The following is a 17,683-nucleotide window of genomic DNA, read 5'->3' as shown; positions in this document are numbered from 1 at the left end:
GCTGTTGGGGTGAGAAGAAATTTAAGGACAGTAGATAGTCATTTAAACCGTCGCATATCAGGGACTCCATGAGTTTTGAAGGTAATGACAGAAGAGCCACCGGCCGATAACTTGAAGGTTCATTGCGTCGACCACCTTTGAAAATTGGTGTGATGTGAGCCAACTTCCAGTTTTCCGGTAATTTGCCTCGGCTAAGCGAGTGTGAAAACATCACGCTAAGCGGCGTTGCCAGGATTGAGGCTGCCTCCCTCAGTATGGCAGGATGAACCATATCCGGGCCAGGAGAAGTGTCAAGTCTTAAGTGCTGCAATTTCCGGAACACCGAGTCAGCGCTTAGGTCCACTTCAGAAAGTCCTGTGGAGTTGGAGATGAGACTGTCGTCAATAAAGTTGATGTCAGCCGGTTGAAATGTTTGAGAGTAATGGGCCGCCAGAAGGTTAGCGGCGTCGCCATCGTTGTTGGTCGGGCCGTTAAGACCTAGCAGTTGAGAAACTCCTGTTTTGGCTTGACGAAGAGAGGCTGCATAACGGAATAGGCTTCTAGGGTTAGAGGCGAATTTGTCCATAAGCTTTGTTTGGTACTGAAGCCTGTCTTCTCTTATAGCCTTCGTGCATGTGTTCCTGATATGTTTGTATTGCCTATACGCTCCATCGTTATTAGTTCGTTTGTATTCCGCCCAACAGTGCCGTTTGCGGATGGAACCTGTGGAGAATTTTGAAAAGAATAAAAGAAAAAGTGAGCCAATGACTCAGGAAGCACATAGCATGCCTTTCCATTTACTAATGGAAACAACCGATAAAAATCACTAGTAACACAAACGTAAGATCAATAAAATTCGACAAGTAAAACTAGAGGTTTTGAGAGTAAGATCTTAAGTGTATCACATAGCCCCCCCCTTGATGAAAAGCACTGTCCTTTATGCCTGCAGTATCTAGGTTTTCTAGGGCCAGGAACGTTGTATGAGGCTGATGAGTTACATGCGGTGGAGTGGACGTTGTGTGGTGTATTAACCCTACAGATCACCCGGGTCCTGTTACTTAAGTACGCCTTTTCTCAGAAAAGCTCCGTGAGTGCTCCACAACCGTTTCACGTATATTTTGTAATACCTTCGGTATACGTCTCGCAACTGCAGGAAACTTTCCATTACCTCCGTAATAATGTTCACTGTCCAATATCCTTGTGACGGGCCAGTATAAAGTAACTGATTTTTCTGAGCTCACTTCTTGATGTCGTCTAGTGTGGATATTCTATCCAATTAACCACACCAATCCAATTTGACAGTTGTTTAAAGTTCCATGTGTTTTGGATATAAATGAATGTGTTTGCCCCAGGCCATTGGGGTTACGAGGGCCAGCAGCCATCACGCTACAGGGTAGCCGACCGACCGGTTCTTTTGAGCCACCTTCGCGCTTTATTGCTCCACGTGGTTTGATATACTCCGCACATGTGAGATACAGTTTCTTCAGAGGCTTTCAACGAACATGAAAACGATGAGTGGGCTAGTATGCCTCCTTGTGATGCCTTATGCGTTGACGCTGTCCAGTTCGAACACACGCTATTAACTGTGGTGCAGAACTCTCGGACCGGTAGATAGTTTCTTAAACAGGAAAAGAATCGATTTATAATCTCTATTCTTGTTGTCATATCCAGTAGAACAATGCGCGGCAGTATCAGAAATAGTTCATGCAAAGGTACTATCGACCACAAAAGCTTGTCCAACTGTCCCAAATTAACACACCATAATCAATGAAGGGGGTAATTTTTTCAATGGACTTTACTGTCGGGTCATTCTCCAGGTTTTTCAATACTTAATGCAATACCAGAAGTAGTACCCCAGTTTTTCCATTGAAATTCGGATGAAACCTTTCGCTTTTCGCTATTCTGAAAGCTGGAATTTTTGGGGTGCGATGCGTAATCGGTAAACGAACCCACCAATTACAGCATTAAGCTCTCACCACCATATTGGCTCTCTTTGACTTTGTATGACTATGCCTTGTTTATTCGCCAATCATGATCCTTCGTGCTTGTCATGTACGATAATGGAGTCGTTGGCTCATTTTTTCCGTCCTCTAGTTAATTTTCTGTACTTTATTTAAAGATTTCTCCTCATACTCTCGGGAGTTTATCGAATGTACAGTTGCATCTCAGCAGCATGTTAGGTTTCAGTGTCCTTAACTCGAAGTGATACTGGTCCTCAATCACACGATCTTTGAAGCCGAAAATACGATAGCTGATAAGAGTCACATAGAACACCGAACACCCGGAAGTCAGAGATGGTGAATGCTAGGGGACGTGATCGAGTCGACATAGCTCGGCCATGTATGTGTGGTCACTCTATGTAGCTTCATAAGTTTTAGTATTAAATATGTCGTTCTAGCTCTATTCCGAGTGTGTTCTTCAGAATATCCTACTAGTAACCGCTGACTACCACGGTGTAGGTAGTAACGTGACTTCCAAGTAAGGTCTGATAGATTACGTAGTCACGTCATAGTAGATCCATCATTTTAGGTTAGGTTTACCATTTTACTTAGTATATATGCGCTGTTAGATGATGCTGTGTTCGTCACTGCAGATATCTATACTTATATCCCCATTTTATAATCAATCGCATCTACAGACCATAGAGTGCCGTTCATGAAATGGTTTTCTGGCCCGATATCTGACTCTGGTTCGACCGCATGTTCATATTATCGATGGAGTTTTCAAAATATACGTCACGTTTACCCTCGTACATAACTACTGACCTAATTCACGTTAGAGAATAACGGGATAAAATAAATCAGGTATGAGAATGAGTTTTGAATACGTATATTTCGTACACTCTTTGCTCTGGACGGAAAATCAGAATAAGAAGCGGCAAAGAGGAGTGAAGAGAGGGAGAAACGGAGTTAAGTGGAGCGAAGGCAAATGGGCTAACTTCATTCGATCAGGCGTGACTCAATATTCATAGTCAAACAGAATTAGGTTACAGACATGTGATGAGTAGGACAAGCAATGAACACAAAAACGCTCATATAAAAACAGTCAGGGTTAATAAGTGATCAAATTACAGGGTCAAGTGAGACTTCAGAAAAGTGGATCAACTTGTGTGTCAGAAATCTAGAAGAACGCATATGAGCTTGGCTTAGGACTAAACACTACAATGGATACATATCTAAGCTAAGTATTCTCATACTTATCGTCATTACCTATAGCTACGTTAACAGGTGGCGACTTTAGTTTTCTGTCTGTTACTGGGAATCTATTAAGTGGTACCTCTCATTTTGATATAATAGAAAAAGTAATAGAAACAAACAGCCGGACACAGTTAGTAAGTAAGCTCACTAATAAAGCCAGCCTACTAGGTTTGATCCTCCCATATAATCCTCAAACACATAGTGGATGTGTTAGTCTTGGATTTTCAGATAGTGATGGCAAATACAAACTGGTCTTACTCCGAGATTCATCTACGTAGTCTTAATTCTGATGTCTTTCCTTCTAATGGCGTTAATATTATTCTAAAATTTCCTTATTATGGTCTGAAAACTTGTCTGTTTTCATTAACGCTAATTAAAAAAAGACGCGTTGTGCAAGTTTTGTGTATGAAAATCACTTCACATACACATTGTTGTGATTTATTTCTCTTGATCCAGGCGATGAGTTTATGATGAACTTATAAGAAACACATGCGTTAAGTTTGCCCATGGCATAGAAATTCCTATAAACGTGAACTAGTAACGTGGTGTTGAAAAAAGAGAAACAAAGGACCAGAAAGGCATTTTAATATAAAACGTTAACAATGTTCAAAGTTTTGAAGCAGAACAGACGAAGCTATGTTAAATTAATAGATAAAATTCATACTAGCTGCTGTTACTAGGATAACGTTTTAATAGAGTCTTCAGATAATAGAACTCAGTAGTGAAGGGCAATTAGTCGCAATACATAGCAAGGGAAAGTGTGTTCAAATGATTTAGAGAGAGTTAGAGTTTGATTCAAGAAATCTGCTTATTGTAATATAAAGTGCACCAAAATGAAGTAGTGTTCAGAATCGCTAATAACATTAACTTTCATTATTTGTTATTTTTAATTGTTCTCAGTTTTTCACACGAGTATAATGTAGAAGTCCGAATTTTATTTATTTATTTGAACACGAACCTTAATATTATAAGGGCTTCAAATACATATGTGTCACACAATAATGATGAGATAAACAATGTAGGGTGAGTTTGTAGCCGTATTAGTTCTTAACTACTCGATCTTCGAACCCGAGCATATGATTACTGAGAATGTTTACGTCGGGCTCACCAATGAAGATGCCTTAGGTATTCAGAGTTTGACAACGCTTTAACCAGTAACACCTTTTATGAAGCGTACCCACAAAAATGAAATCAAAAGACAGAAGTGAGGAGGTTCGAAGACATATTTGATAAGCTATCAATATATCGAGGATCGTCTGATCTAATCTGGCTAACGATCGCAGGGGTTGTCGAGCACGGCGTTCCTACTCGTGATCTGGTGCGGATGCATGACCGAGCGCCTTCAGCTAGGTGAGTCTGTAGAATTATGGTCTACTATGATATTAGTACTGCTCTAATAATAGACCTAATCCTAAAATTGTAGATTTGTCATGATATAACTGCCTAATCTATAAGATCTTACGTGGAAGTCACATCATCGTCTACATCAACTCACTGTATCGTAACAACTACCAATACATGATGTAGAACAAGCTTAGGCTAGAGAAAGAACAATATATTTAATATGAATAAGAGATATAAGGTAATATTCAGAGGGTTCACGCCTGCATGGCTGAGCCATGCCATCCGATTAACTTCAATTCATTCGATTCCTTGTTCTCGCCTTCCCCATCGTTAGGTATTTCTCCGCGTTAAATATTGAATATCTATTTTCCGAGTAGTCTCGTGTTCAGCTTTGAGGATTGTGTGATTATGGTCCAATGCCACTACACTACTCTCCCACCAGAATCAACGTGATGTTGGTTCGATACCGAATTGGATGGAATTGTCGTGCGCTGAAGGTTACCAAGACTAGTAAGAATCCTCCGGGTAATGATAAGCTGAAAGATAAATCAAAAAGAAGGCGGCAGCATCTGGTCGGGAAATATTTGTAATAGTTTTAAAATACCTGCCTTCATGCTTAACACGCTTAAAATGAAAATTTGGGTGGAGATTATTTGAGCTATAGAAAATGGGATTACAATAGTAATAATAAAACAATGCGTGTTAATAGCCGTTGGGTTAATAACTTAACTCATACATGGTATGTATTTTGTGTTTAGAAATATTAAAGTAATCAATATTGTAGAAATGTTAATATTAGTATTAGTTTTGGTTTAAATTATAAAATCAAATAACGTTCATGCTAGTAAGTTGTCCATGAGTTGATTTTCAATTGCATTTGTATTAGTAGGCTAACTGAAGGAACAAAAGTATTACCGTGGAGGAGAATTCCAACTAGTGTTCCAGTTAGTTTGATAAGTTTTATTTAGTCACGGGGGGATTTTCTAGACCTCATTTTTACTTGACCGTGATAGAATTTAGTAATACTACTAATACACATGAATGGTTATCAAAACAAAATTTAAATACGTGAGTGATAATTATATGAATTTCGGACAGATAGCTAAGAACAAATCGTTAAACATGAGTGTATTCGTAAGAGACATACTCTAGACTCAATGTTCTGAGTTGCCATAGTCTATTCATACATATTTATACCTGACCGCTGATGATGCATACAAGTTAGTTGCAAGTATGCAGTTTATCATAAGGCGGAATACGATTCAATTGAGATATAATGATTATAAGTTACTGAAATCAGTCAAGTCTATATACTGCATTACTAGGTGATGTGCTGCAAGATGTATTCAGCTAAATAAGTTTTTACAAGATAATTAACAGTGAGTGACGCTCATGTGATTATCAGGGAGGAAACAAGTTGTAACCAAGGGGAGTACACTCCCAACTCATGTCCATGATAATGACTTGAACCTTAGTCAGTGTTGGGGTAAATTCGACATTGATGTTTTCAGTTTGCAGGAGATTTGCTCGACTGCTTATACTGATTATTTGCATGCATGATTGTGTCGCTAAACCATCAATTAGACTGACAAGGTTTTGAGATATTTACTGAATGAACAACTTATAGAGAAACATACTGTAATCATCTGTAGTGAATGAAGATAAAAGAAAAACAACACTAGTGATAATTATAAGTCAATTTGCTGACCGATTTCATCAATTTCATCAATCATATTACGTGTTTGTCAAGTCATGACAATGGTTTATGACGAAATCCTGAAACTATTATGTTTGACTAGTTATAGTGTTGATTGAGGATTAGCCAGTGGGAAAATAGGTATTGTTGCTTTAGGTGATTCGAAATTATCAGAAATTTTTAGCGTTAAAGAATCAGAGCTACCTTACTATATTATAAATTTTAATTCGAAAGTATTCGTCAAGCGTTAATTTTAGTAGGCTCCAGAGTTTTGATGTTAAACATCTATTTAGCCAAAAACTACATGAGAATTTAATTATTTGACTAGTGTAGTTCATAGTCTCTAAATTTCTAATTTTATTATCTAAACTATGTCCGCATTTTAGGCTGCTAATATGATAAACCAATCCATAAACCCTAATACGATTAACAACAACGACTATGATGGGTTTATTGATAAATGTTAAAGGCGATTCAGATGATTTCTAAATTTAAAAGACATGAAGATATAGTGCAACGTATGTACGGGCCAGGTTAACATGCAGGTAGATTGTTGACGTATATGACAATTTAAAAATAATGAGCATCACCTGAGAAATAATTTTAAAGTTAAGACTGCTTATGAAACTTCAGGCAGGAATATGACGCGTTATAAACATTCCATAAGAAGTTACTGCATTTAGCCTAGGGACATTTACAAATATGTGTCAAAAGCAACTGGAAAATATATACATGTTAAGTACAAAAAAATCATCCAGTAAAATAGTTGAACTCGCCTGGGTTATTTTTCAAAATTAGATTATTCAATGAACGACATATATAACGCCATTCGTGAGGAGTAGTAATGATCCAAAAGCATCCAGAATAAAACATGCAGTATGGCAATCACTTCCAGGGTGCTTGATGCCGTTGACGTTTTTGCCACTCGCTCGGATCAGAACAATGGAATGAATCCAGATAATTGTGTGGTTGCCATTGAGTGAGTCATCCAAAATGATTGCAGAAAACTTATAGCTGAAACTCACCGTATGTTTTTGGAGTAGTGTCCCTGTTGTTTGACAATGGAACTCGAGAATATGAAATAAGGCAGGCAGTGGTCGGAAGAAAAGATATTACAGGATAGTGCATAGTTTAAAAACAGGATGAGGTGTTAAGTGAAGGAACACTAAGAATTAGATCCAGATAACTATCTAGTCCTTGATTGCATTGTTAGTCGATGTATATTCACGTTATTTTTAGATAGAGCTAGATGTTTAAACAAGTTTATTCCGCAGAAGCATGTAAATGCTATTAAAGCTTGTTAATGAACCATCAAAGCTAATTGATATAGATAGCCAGTTATTGGTATCGATTGAGTTAGTATGTTATGAGTAATAATCAATATAACATTACGATAATACATGTGAACATTAATCAGAGGACTATTAGAATACTGGATTAACATAAATATAAAATCGATCGAGAAGGTTAAAGTGGAAATAAGGATTATTGGTAATAGGTCGCGTTTCTTTAGTCGGGCTTACCAATGTAGAATTATGGTCTGCTATGATATTAGTACTGCTCTAATAATAGACCTAATCCTAAAATTGTAGATTTGTCATGATATAACTGCCTAATCTATAAGATCTTACGTGGAAGTCACATCATCGTCTACATCAACTCACTGTATCGTAACAACTACCAATACATGATGTAGAACAAGCTTAGGCTAGAGAAAGAACAATATATTTAATATGAATAAGAGATATAAGGTAATATTCAGAGGGTTCACGCCTGCATGGCTGAGCCATGCCATCCGATTAACTTCAATTCATTCGATTCCTTGTTCTCGCCTTCCCCATCGTTAGGTATTTCTCCGCGTTAAATATTGAATATCTATTTTCCGAGTAGTCTCGTGTTCAGCTTTGAGGATTGTGTGATTATGGTCCAATGCCACTACAAGTCCATTAAAACTAGTGTGGTCAGCATCCAATGTTGAAACTTACATAGCTATTTATTTTCGGGATTTATTTACCGCTATGCATTTAACATGTAACACTGAAGGAATGTCAAATATGGTGAACACGGAAGCAATTTATTGGTATGGCGTGGCTTAGCCTTTCAGGCGTGGTCATTCTATGTAACTCATACCTTCCCACACGAAATATATCATTTTATCCTCGGCCGAAATGTGTACTTCAGAAGTAATAAACATCACATTGCTGGTTGTTACGCAGGACGAGTCAGTATGAGCAACAATGTGACTTCTATGTAAGATGATATAAATTAGGTAGTCACGTCATGAAAAATCCACAGCGTTATGATTATGTTTGTTATTGTAGTAACCAAGATAAATTTACTAATATCGAATAAGACCATAAAGCCACATTGGTAAGACCGAATAAAGAAACAGCCTGTTATTATTTCTGATATTTACCTTAACTTGGTCGATTGAGTTTTATATATTTTGTTTTTCTAAATTGTTGGTTTACTTCAGAGGTCGATATTCATTACACAATTATTATTATCATGGTTGAACCTTTTCACTAGGTGTCCACATTTTTTCTCTCTCTTTTATCCTTTTCAATAAATATTATTCTTAAGTTAACGAAGTTTGTAATTAAGACAGTAACTTGTGTTACAACTAAATCGGCTTCTCAGACTCTTTTTATCTTGACTATGCATATATGACTCATACACATTGATATTTCGTTATCCTTTTTACTTAATTGAGACTTTCATAGCATCACTCCAAACTATGACTGCACAAACATTTATTCCAGCGTCACATCTTACTGCAATAATAAGTCATTTTTTCTTGTTTTCTATTTTATTTTTGTTACTAACTTGACGATGCATACATAGTTGTTTATTCTTGTTTTGTGTTCATAAACATGCCTATTAAACTATTTGCGTATTTCATGTCTCCTTTATTTCTATTCCCCTATTTTCTTCCTTTCCTTCTTTAAACTCAATTCAATATTCTTCTCAATTACACAGAACCCGACTTATTATTATTATTCTATTATTATTACTCTCTTTGTTCAAATATGGCAAATATAATGCTAACGTTATTGAAACTTGTGTATTATTGCACTTTTGAAGAAACCCGAAATGGTTTCTTCACAACACTTATGTACCCATAAGATGTTTGTGAATAATAGTAATACGTTAATCCACCATTCAACTAGTCTCTTGAGTTATCTCCACATTTATTGATTATTATACATAGTCAGCTTGATAACTCTTTCGATACTAATTACTGATCGACTGTATTTATGATTGGCTATGATGGTTCATTGCCAGGCTTTAGTAGCATTTACGTAATTCAGTGAAATAAACTTTTTAAACATCAATCACTAACAAATATGTTCCTTAATCGACGTGAATACGTATTAGCTAGCAATTTAAACAAGGGCTGGATAGTAATCTGAATCTAATTCTTCATCTTGTCTCTTTACTTAACATTTCGCTATAGTTTAAACTATGGGCTGTCTTATAATATCTCTTATTTTGACCAGTGCCTGCCCGACTTCCAATTCTGGAGTTCCATTGCCAAACAACCATGACGATGTTCCAGAAACTTAAGGTGTGTTTAAGCTGTACATTTTCTGTAATCTTAAGTTAATTTAAGATTGCTCATACGGTGAGATCCACGCATTTACCTGAACTCTTGGATTTGTATTGAGTCATCCGAGTGACAAAGTCAACAGCATAAGGAATCAGTCGCAACACTTCACGTTTATTCTGGTTTCATTTCGGATCTACACTTTTCGTCACGGTTAGTTTGGAAGATCTATATTTCTAAAATAAGCCGGGCAATTTAAACTATTCCGCTGAATGATCTTCCATGCTTTTGCTACTTATTAACATGTATGTATTTTCACTTAGACTAGTTATTTATATTTCATATTAACTACTTCCAAGACCGTTTATGGGGTAGGATATATTTAGTGATACTATCATGAAAAATTGTGTTTTTTTCAAGAGAACCATAATAGATTCGACGTTGGTTTGACATGACATAGTTCTGACTATCATTACTACATATTTATGAATGCTTCTGGGCTAACTATTGCAACCACACGTGAAAATTCCATGTTACATCCGTCACGTTCTTAACTGTCAAGCATCTTTCTTGTAATTGTTATATTCTTCATCAACGTGAACGATAGTCTGGCCTTTACATGGGTTGCATTATATTACCTTTATGCCATTTGAATTTAACGGTGATTTAAACTCATTTTAGCATTTTCCGCTAAACACATCATAGTCGTTTTTGCTATGCGTATTTGGGCTTATAAATTGAGAAATCTTATAAGTTACCTGAAAAGACGTTTAACATGGTTCAGATAAAAAAGTCACCCCATTGTGCTACGCTGGCATAATAACTAAACTATCACAAAGTTGTTAGTCAAGCAAGAGTTTGAAATGAAAATCAGCAGCCTGTGGTGACTCACTTTTATCACGAGAACACGACTGGTTTAATGAAAACAATCATTATTATAACCAACTGTACCAGTGCTTGTTTTAACGTGCTTTTGTTTAACTGTGCTAAAAAGCATCCATTATTCTTACACATTGATTGTGAACTCGTGCGGATTCGCTTACGCTCTGTAACCAAGCTTGTATCCTGGCACGATCTCGGTATTCTCTCGATACCACGAGATCGCCAGCGAATATATCTCGACTTGGTCCATTAACTGCCTTCTGATATTTGGCTTCCGGGGGATTTTATAGATATCCTGGCACGCGTTCCTTTGTAGCGGTGTTCATAGTCAATCTAGACTCGACGCCACGCTACAGGCCTACCATTAAAATTACCACTGAGTAAAAATATTTCTGGATGGAAATTTGTAATATATATACTGTACCTCGAATCCATTTGTGGTGACCTACTTTTACCAACAGAACGCGATTGGTTTGATGGAAACAATGGTTATTATGACCAATTGTACTAGTGATTGTTTTACTGTACTTGGTTGTTTAACTGTACTAAAGACATTCTTCCTTCCATTGATTGTGACCTTGCACGAACTTACGTTTGCTCAGTAGTTCCGCTTGTACTCCTTTGGCAGGATCTCGGTACTATTTCGATACCACGAGATTGCCAACAAATATGTCTCATTACAACCTTCAATCACCTCCTGATTTCTGGTTTACTCAAATGTTTAGCTTGTTCTGGTACGCAATCTTCTTGTGGTGGTGATCATAGTCAAACGCGACTCACCTAAAATAACAATACCCATTTCTGATTATCTAATCTTCATTCACTACTATAACTAGTTATTCATAATTGTTTCTGGATATCTTCACGACTTGACAATCAAATAACATGGTTGATAAATTTAATGAAACCATTTGCACAATCTCGGACGACAGACTGCCTTGTAATTATCATTAAATAGGGTTTTCTCGTGGCTATCTGACAGAGGTTCATGCCATTATCAGAGCGATGGCTTGTGAGTTACAACCCCTTGATTACAACCTATGGTCTCCCTGATAATCACGCGAGCAGCACCCACTGTTTATCATCTTGTAAAGCTTGGTGTAGTCGAAACCATCGTACAACATCATGTCATCTATATTTGTCGTACACAAGCTTATTGAAGCTCTTAACCAACGGTTGTTGCTACGCATTTTATTGTGACGTGTTTAATACACCTGTATTAAATAATTATTCATTGTGATAATCCCACTCTGTTCAACTCTTAAATAATATTCATGTAGATTTTAACTTTCTAGGGTGTTAAAAATTAGACCAAACATCTCGGAATTATTATACGTATTTCCTGATCAGTTTAGGCCGCCTTCTTTTTGAATCATCTTTCAGTTTGTCAATACCCAAAGAATTCTAAATTATTCTTCTGTTAACCTTGGGTACGCGAGTCTTACCCGATTTAGTATCAAATCAGCGTCAAGTTGATTCTGACGACACAGTGGTGATGCTATGCCATGATACCCAGGCCATGCACTCTGCATTTAATCAGTTGGCAATCGGCGTCTTTAGGTATGGTGTGTACTTTATACCTTCCAAGTGCAGAGTACTTTAACAGGACCCTAATGCCGCAAACACCCTGGGTAGTCAGCGGATAGAAGTAGTTGAGGAGTTCGTATACCTAAGTAGCTGTGTAAGTGCTGGTGGTGGCGTGAGTGATGAGATCAACTCACTTTTAGTGGAAAGCCAGAGCGGCATATGCCAATGGAGACTACCTTTAGAGTATTTGTGATGCTAGTCAGAATGTAGAGGGTCGGATAAACAATGCGTTGATGAGAGCAGTTTTGCTCTGTTTGTGAAATCTGACCTCTCGGAGTTGAGACTTTTAGACGTCTCTGTGTATTTGATCATCCTAAGGATTAATGACATCAAGTGGCAACACCATATTAGTGATGTAGAGGTTGTGTGTTCGGGAACGGTGACGATAATTCAATTAGTGTCACTATTTTGGAACATAGACTTCAGTGGCTTGGACATGTCGCACGAATGTCATCTCAGAGAATCCCATGATGTGCCTCATTTGCCGAGGCTGAGATTGGTTAGAGAAATTGGAGATGGTGCGGCGCAGTGGCTTGAGATCTTATCAGATATTGATCAGAATGGAAGCCAGTGACTATGCTGCTGTAATTTTCTCTCACTTTCTTCATATAAAATGAACGTAACTTCTTTAACTGAAAGAATTCCTTCTGGCTGTATTCTACCTATATGAACTGCCTGAATCTGGTTATTTTACTCTCATACACCACTTTCTGTTCGTTGTCGTTCTCCTTTTTTTAGTATGCTGAACATGTCCTATCTGTTATTATTATTGTTCGGCGCATATGTATTTGGCGCATTTGTAACGATACTTATGTGTTCAAATAAATAATAAATAAGTACGGCATTTAGAGAGTTCAAATGTAGCTGTTCGCTGAGTGAAAGGCTCTGAGTAAGAATTTGTAAGTGATTGGACTGTAGCATATAAGGTAAACGTTGGAGTGATGGTTCCTATCTCTCATTACCGAAAAATCTGAGTTCATGTAGTGCACGGTTTGTGTAAGATTCTGATTTTCATAGACCACTTTTATGTTTAGTTTCTGATACATTATGAGTTCTTATCCCGACAAGTGTAGGATGGATACTCTTTATAAAGCTTTGGCTCCGAGTTTGCAGGCTGAATTGAGCTGGAATAATTCCTTGAACAAGCAAGTTAAAGTATTTATCTCACTGCTGCCTACAGAAAGCTTTCCTACTTTTCAGTAGATTGTTCTCAGTTACAGAAGCGTTGAAAAGTCTGGCAATCTTGTTTGATGTTCTCTACATGATCCCAAAGTATTGATGTGGTGGTTGCTCTTTAGTTACCATTGCTCCTAACAGTCCTTCAGTACTCCACGTCATTGTTTGCAACCGATGGGTATGAGGCTTTCAGTGAATTTGTTCCGCGTACTAATTCATTCGAGTTATGGCCGGTATTTCGGTACTGATATCTGTGGTCACATTTCTGGTAGTTCCTTTGTCACTTGTTCTGGTAACGTGATCATAATGACTTTGGTGTTGTTTGTTGGGCCTCGTATTTCACACTAATATGTCTAATTAAGGAATGCTTTCTACACCATAAGGCAATGTAGGCCAGAACCAAGGGCATGAGACGTTCATCATGATTCTGTGGTACTGCTTGATTGCTGCATTGACGTGACAAAAAAGACCCAACTGCAATGTCGAGTAGCTTGCTGTAACTAGTATAAAGCATTACGTACATTCGATTTCCTCTCCAGCACTTGATGTTCTTGAAGACAAGTTAATGCTGTCCTTTTGTCACTTACAGTTAACACCAGAGAGAAACATGGGATAGAATAGAATCGTAGTTGTTCAGTAAAGCATTCACACTCGATGTCTAAGTAATGTGGCCAACACAATATGCATCATCCCGAGATGCATCTCAACGCTTAGTTTGGGGTTTCCAACAAACGTCGGATTTAACGTTGGGATTCTTGTGGTGGGATTCTTAGTTGAAATTCTATTAGTTATAGAAAAGAAATTGGTGGAGATGCCAATATCATGAATGATATTCGGCATATGAAGTGTAGATATAGAAAGACGACATTTAAAGAGTAGATGAGTACAGGCTGAAAAAGATTGGAGGCTAAGGAACATTTAGGCCTGCAGCTCCGTCTTAAAGTGTTAGCATCGACTTTATGTGGCCGCAGCAAGTCTTCTGCACACTCTTTGTCTGTACGTGGCTGACCGAACGTATGTTTTAATTGGAAAAACGGACAGTTAGACCTAACGCATGATATGATGGTGGCCACAACAAAGTTTGAGTTTTATGTTATCCATCTTGATAACTGGTGCACTATGTTGGGGAGACCCACAAAACTAAAAAAACCAAAAAGGGCTCTGGAGACTCTGAGAAGCATCTTATTTAGTCTGCATTCACTAGAAGTTTTGACAGAAACATCTAGAAAGTGAAAAGTCACATCTCGAGCTTCTGGTTGGATGATAACCCTTACTGCTATTATGTTTAGCAGCGTTCCGGAATTTTCCGGAAACCCAAGGCCGTCCAAAATAGTATAAAGTCCTAGATTTTTTGTGCATAAACGAACCTTGGAGTAAAGCGGTTCCTTCATATTTCGATCCTTTTCTCTGGAGTTCAAGTTGCTGTGTAGATTTAGTCTGGGGGTTACTAGAAGAGCTTATGAACAGAATCTAGCGTTCAATTAGAGGACATATCAGTCTAAAATCAGTAGTAAGCAAACTGAGTCGGAAGTAATTTCATCATAAAGCCATGAGAATGGCAGTCATATCTTGTAAGGCTATAGGTTTTACTAAATATTCAGGGTTATTTCCATTCAGTACCAGTCCTAACTGATTTCAAACACATTGCTTCAGTGTCTTGGAGTTATGTGAATACCCGAAGACAGTCTCTTATCAGTACTGGTGTAGTGACTATTACTAACAAGATTACTCGTAAGTATTATGCAGTGGGGTGTGGCGTCGAAGCCGTTATAGTTGTAAGACAGAGAGAAGAGTTGCAGTGCGTTAAAGAAAAATCCAGGCAGAACACTTAAGGACCAAACGAAAAGACAGTTAGGATTGCAGAACACATCACAAGAAGCTGATAGATGTCCAAACGCTATGTATACATATTATATAAACACTGTGATTCTCCATAACAAACACTGCATCATTCTGCATATGGTATCACTGTCAGGATCAGGATGAAAGTGACTTGGCCGGAGCATTTGAAAACGGAGACGCCAGGAGCTAACAGAGGCAGTTCGAGTCCAGAACGGGGCTGATCGATATAAGGAAGCGGCGAGAAATGAAAGAATCTGGGACACTACTACACAACAGAGCGAAGTAGGCGCTCCTGAGGACGAGGGTAGTCCTGTTTCTTGAATGCTGATGGAGTTTGACAGCTCGGCTGACCAACAGGCGGTGCAACAGCAGCTTAGGGTTATGGGTTTCACACTAGGCAGACCCGCCTGTATAGTCATCTATGTCAGCCAACCTACCTCAACATGCACTGGCTGCACCAGATGATGAATCAAGAGAAAAGTTTATGGCATCATAATTCCTCAAAAGTGCCTTCAGAGTGACATCCCATACAGTCAAGGGGTACCTCGAAAAGGGCTGGATCAGACAAACAACGGATGAGTGTATCATTGATCACGAACAGATGTAAGACATTAGTCCCCAAGAAGGAGCAGATTGGAGGTCTACAGCAAAAAGTAGTGTGGATATGAGTGGACACGAAGAGGAATGTTAACACTTTGAGTGCGGGAAGGTCGGAGATTATAGGAAAGATTGCTTCACAAAGTGGAAGAACCCATTTAAATGTAACATGCCTTTTGCTCTTAAGACGATGGGTGGGGTTGTCGAGGTGGTCAATGGGGGTTTAATTTACATGAGAATAGGAGTGAATTAGAAAACGCTGGTTCACTTGGTTGACACAGGCGCGACGATATCGTTAGCTGATGAAGGGTACTTTCAAAAGATTAGGCTGTTCACCCTAGCAGTACAAACTGAGAGCTAACGTCCATACTAAGAAGGACTTGACACACATGACATTGATCACCACCCAGTGATCGATCAATTGTGATTGCATCTCAATCCTACAGGAGGTCGGCCGCGGCCCGGATAGTCCAGCAGCAACGTTTCTGACTGTGAAGCTGTATAACACGGGATCGAATCTATCACGAAGCGCCAGTCCCCTAGAGATTACTGGTACACCTTGCTGACGAGTGCCAAGAAGCACGAAACCCGGGTCCAGGGTTTCCAGTTGACTACCTCCAACCACCATCTTATCTCAACATAGTGAATGCAATGTCGAGTCACCTAGACTAGTAGCCACATTGCAAATTGGTCGATAGGATTCGATCTGCACTAATAAGGACTTGAAACACATGTGATTGATCACCACCCAGTGATCAATCAATTGTGATAACATCCGTTCATCGAAAGACCACATGAAACACTTGAAAGTGGTCCTGAAGTGAATCAAAGAGATTTGTCTACGTATTGTTATGTTCGAACGAAAAATAAATGAGTGGTTACTTACAGGAACGGTTTATAGACTACTGTTATAATTATTATTGTCGTATATTTATTAGATACCCAAGTCATATATATATCTTTTACCATAAGTTTTCATTTGACTCACTAACTGCTGTCATTCAATTCACTGTTCTTGACTTTTTCCCAGTCATTTAGTTAGTCTTCTATACTCACAGACATTTTCAACATGATTTAGTATAACTATTATTTCTTTTTTTATGATGTGATGAGATCCGGTCTGCTTGTATATAAACCAAGTATGTGTGATTCGTATAATGGAGACTGATAATTGTGTTCTGAACTGAAAAAGGTGGGCTAGATGAAAAGCTACTATATCGAGGATCGATAAGGATTTAAATTTAATTCAAAGCTGCCAGTGCTGATTGACATATCGTTGGTTTAGCACAAAAACAAGGTCGTAGCAGTCGATATTCTTATGGGTGATTTTGTTACGTGATAATTGGTGGGCCGCATGACGTGACACGTACTTAGAAGAAAAATCCCAGATGTTACCCTATTAGGATATAAAGTTGGAGTATAAGGAATAAAGTTTCTTCTCAAGAAAATCCTCACAATCAATAACATAGCAGAACACATCTCTAAAAGGAAGTTGCGACAGTTCATGGAGAGTGAAGCATCTTATAGTCGCTTCATGAGAACTCTACAGAATTCTGAGTAACGAAAAATATGGATGGGCGGAAAAAGTGTTTGATCGAATCAAAAAGCTGTTAAATGACAAACATCTGACTCTGAAATTATCGATCCCCGGCTAACCATTTACAGTAACAATGGACGCCAGTGATTAGGGCACATGGGCGGTTGCTAAGCAAAACGATGAAGATGTCGAATACGCCAGCTACGTTTTAACGCAAGGTGAACGGAAGTACTTGAGCATCAGATAAGAGCGTTCTGTGATCGTTTTAGCGGTAGAAAAATGAAGAGTATCTACTTGGT

The sequence above is a fragment of the Schistosoma haematobium genome, chromosome 1 (genome assembly GCF_000699445.3).
Source record: "Schistosoma haematobium chromosome 1, whole genome shotgun sequence".
NCBI lineage: Eukaryota > Metazoa > Platyhelminthes > Trematoda > Strigeidida > Schistosomatidae > Schistosoma > Schistosoma haematobium.
The sequence above is the reverse complement of the archived record's forward strand: the minus strand, read 5'-3'. Positions refer to the sequence as shown.